This window comes from Prionailurus bengalensis, chromosome F2 (genome assembly GCF_016509475.1).
Source record: "Prionailurus bengalensis isolate Pbe53 chromosome F2, Fcat_Pben_1.1_paternal_pri, whole genome shotgun sequence".
NCBI lineage: Eukaryota > Metazoa > Chordata > Mammalia > Carnivora > Felidae > Prionailurus > Prionailurus bengalensis.
The window spans coordinates 67,407,410-67,411,642 of NC_057353.1; the positions used below are offsets into that span (position 1 = coordinate 67,407,410).

A 4,233-nucleotide genomic window follows, 5' to 3' on the forward strand; every position below is an offset into this window, starting at 1 on the left:
TCCAAGCCTTGTTTTGCCTGAAGAGTCAGAGATACCCCCAAATATAGTGACTTTTCATCAGAAAGAGAAAAGAAATTCTAGTAGAGCGAAATCATCACCAGGAATCTATGCCCTAGTCTCCTTTATCTGTGTATTGTTATCATTCTTCTATTTTAGTATTAATGTTAATCTCTTACTATGTCTAATTTATAAATTAAACTTCATCATAGGTATATATCTATGTATAGGAAAAAACAGGGTATATAGAGGGTTCAACACTATCCATGGTTTCAGGCATTCACTGGGGGTCTTGAAACACATCCCCTGTGGATAAGGGGAGATACTATATTATCATTTTCTGCCATGTGCTGAGCACCAACTATGTGCTAGGTCTGTAGACACTGAGTATACTTCATCTCATTTATTTCTCACTAGACTGTGGAGATAATGGTTTCCCCCGTTTCAAGGATGGGCAAACTGAGGCTTGGAGACTTTAGGCTGACTTGCCCAAGGTGCAAACATTGGTAGGCGGGATAGGTGGGATTCCTAACATAGTCTATTTGGCCCCAAAGTGAGTGTTGTTTACGGACGTAGATCAGACATAGTGTTGGCTTCCTTCTCCATTTCCTTTGTTTACAACAATTATCCAAGGTTTGACCACACCTACCATTTTCTCCAGATTGACCTCACCCAGTGGTCCACCAGTCCAACAACTGACCTTTTCCAGGCACTTCCCGAATCCTACTTATCCCTCCATTCCCTACCCCACCCCCAGACCTAGCTCCCAGCAGGTGTAAAATATATGCTCGCCGGCATGCATCAGTATTCCAAAAACGTCCTCTGCAGTGAATACCACACTGATGAATTTTGATGAAAGAAGTCTTTTTTAAACATCATTTTAAGATAGAAAAATGGGCATTTGTCATACTGTCCATTATAGACATCATCAGCTAAGCCTCTTTTTTTTTTTCTTTCTGCCCCAGTTTTAAAAGTTAAGTTTGATCCGTTGGGATGGCCCATACATTTTGAAGCGATTACTAATGCTGTGATCAGATTACTCCCTGGGCATATACTCAAGCACAGGAGAGTGAAATGTGATTAGTACCCACATTCGCCTGCCACCCACCTGCTTGTCAGTGTCTGGATCCATCATGTTAATGAGCACAATCACGACTGATTTGGTCCCTGAGGTTTATTGCATAGACTCTGGAGTCCTGCTGACTCAAATCTTGATTCCCCCAGATTCCTAGGGAGCTCTGGAATACTGAGAAAAACAAAGGACTGAACAGCAAAGCAAATCCTTGGCTGTCACACACTTCCTTGCCCAGAGACCTGTCACTGTCTTCTGGACACCTTTCCTTGGTTAATATTAGGATAGAATTATGGGGCTCAAACAAAGCATCTTATTGATTCATTGTCAGCCAAGAGGACAGTCTCTGGGGTGAGGCTCAGGGCTGCTTCTTGGACTTAAAACTTGGACACTTATCTGCTAATGTTTTGTTTTGTTTCTCTGATATAACGGCAATGTTGGATCAGAAAATGCCTGTAGACTCACATGCCAACACCTACGTTCCAGCTAGCACATAATCACATTTGCATTGTTTTCCCAGTGGACATTTTTGTAATTAGGATGTTTTCTGTTTAAGGCTTTTAGTAAAGCCCAGACTCAGAGCTGAAGAGAACTCCAATATTCCTACAATTACATTTTGTAGTATTTTTTTTTACGTTTATTTATTTATTTTTGAGAGAGAGAGAGAGAGAGAGAGAGAGAGCGCACTCAGGAGAGGGGCAGACAGAGAGAGAGGGAGAGAGTCCCTAGCAGGCTCCATGCTGTCAGTGCAGAGCCCGATGTGGAGCTCCAACTCATGAACCATGACCTGAGCTGAAATCAAGAGTCGGACGCTCAACCCACTGAGTCATCCAGGTGTCCCAAGCTTTATAGTATTACATCCAGTAGAACTCCCAAAACATCACTCATTCCAGCAGTCAGCCCAGCTTCCAGAACATAACCTGAATCCTCCCTCCTGTCCTCATTGCCAGCACTGCTATCCCAGCCCAGGCCACCATCATCTCTCACCCGGACCACGGTCGCTGCCTCCTAAGTGGTGCTTCAGCATTGCCCCCTGACACACCAGCCAGGATGTTCTTTGAAAGAGATAAACCCGATTGCCTCTCTCCTTTGTTTAAACCTTCTAGTGGATTCCCACCGCATTTAATTTCTTTTATGTTTTAATTTTTTTAGAGACCTTCGTTTTCCATCAACCTAATTTCCATCTTGTTTGCCCTTGTGAAAGAGCAGCTTAGGACCACTCGGTGGTTGTTCCTACCCATTCAGTGGCCTGAACAGTGGAAGCTGTGGACCAGTCTTTAGGAGGGAACTGCTGGGTGGGCACAAAGGGCACCTGCACGCCTTCAGACCAGCCTGACTTCAGGTTGAGTAGCAGTGAACTCAGCAGTGGAAGCAGTCCATTCACCCTGAAATCCCTCCATGATCACAGCCTTTTTGGCAGTGGCCTGCTCTTCCTTTTCAACCCCTTCAGGATCTCTTCAGAGAGGGGGCACGACCTTCCTTATGGGTTCACCAGAAATGGTGCTACGCATGCGTGGAGCTCCCCAGGACAGCACCCACCCCACCAGACCCACCGAGTGAGCTCCCTGGTTGCAAGGGATGGCGATGCCCACGTAGCACAGAGGAGAGTCTGTGTCACACAGAGCAGTGTGTAGGTAGGTGAATATAAGACACCTCTGTGAGAGGCTGGTGGTCAGCCCTGGGCTGAACGACCACACAGAAGTCTCGGCTCCCAGGAGGCTGCCCGGGTCTGGTTAGTGAAGTTTCCAGGAGCAAAGCGGCCGGGAATAGGAGTGGCTCCAGCAGCAGCAGGAGACTTCAGCCCAGCTCGCTGGCCAGTATTCCCAGATGACCCGATACTGACATCAGCTGGGTTTTCAATGGCAACAGTGGCAGGAGCTGCCAGCAGCAGCTTCTCCCAAGCTTCACTTTTCCTTCTGTAGATGTACCGTTCCATCTGAAAGCCAAGGCCCGTGCCACCCAAGTGGGTTCCTGCTGCAAGAGATTTGAGAGCATCCTCCTTTATTTTCAGGACATCAAGAGCTCTGGAGATGGTGAAAGTTTCCCGGAAGTTACAACCTGAATGCAGAACAACGCCGAATGGACTCCTCCCTGGGTAGCGTGGAAAGGGATTCCCACCGCATTTAAACTAAACTCTAATCTTGCCGTGGCCGAGAGAGCCCTAGAGGTCCGGCCCCTGCCTCCCTCTCTGACTTCACCTCCTCCTACTCTCCTCCTTGCTCTCTGCCCCAGACTCACAGCCTCTGGCTGTCCCTGCAACACAGCGAATGTGTTCCCCACCAACAGCCTTCGCCCTTGCTCTTCCCTCTGTCTGCAACACACCTGTCCCTGTCCTTACAATAGCTGGCTTCTTCTCACCCTTCAGGCCCACGCGTCCAACTCCCTGTGACTTCTCCCTGAGCAGTCCTCCTCACCCCCATCAACGCTCCATCATGGCACCCTGGTTTTCTTCCTTCACAGAACGTCCCACTACCTGCGATGATTGTATGTATTGTTTGCTTCATTTTCTAATATCTCTTCCCTCTAGAATGTGGGGTCCTTGTCCTGTCGGGTGACGGACCTTTCTCCAGAATCTAACACAAGATCTTGCGCATACCAGGTGCTCAACACATTCGTGTTGAATGAATGAATGAAAGGAGCTGTTAATTTGCGGTGTGGAAAGGTTTCCTGGAGGAGATGACCTTTGGTCTGATTTGCGAAGCAGGAAGGGGTCTCAGGCCAGAAGATGTGGAACAGGGAAGAGATATGTAATCCATGCCAGGGGGCACCGTGAGCCAGGCCTGTGCAGTGTGCGCTGGGAGCATCCAAGATGAAATGACCCAAGCTGGGCAGAGGGTTGGAGGGAGGCTCCAAGGAGATGTTGCTTGAGTTGAGCCTCGAAGACTGTAGATAGGGCTCACAGACAAAGACAAGGAAGAGGCATTTCGGGCAGCGTAAGCGTCCTGGACCAGGCAGAGTATGGAAGAGAATGGTGAGAAGGTGCCTTGCCTGCTAAGGAATCGGGATTTTTCCCCGAGACTATAGAAAATAGAATGCTGTTTTCACCAACCCGTGGAAAGTTAAACAAATAAACACTATCGCTGAACAATAAGCAATGGGACTCTGGCAAGAACCACAAGGATAGTTAGGAAGGCTTGAATAGATCTGATTTAAGCACACATTCA

The 4,233-nt window shown here is 47.8% G+C and overlaps 1 pseudogene; it reads right to left on the reverse strand.

The window, feature by feature from the left end:
* Positions 1 to 1,867: 1,867 nt before the first annotated feature.
* On the reverse strand, positions 1,868 to 3,948 carry LOC122495789 (annotated as a pseudogene).
* Positions 3,949 to 4,233: the final 285 nt, after the last annotated feature.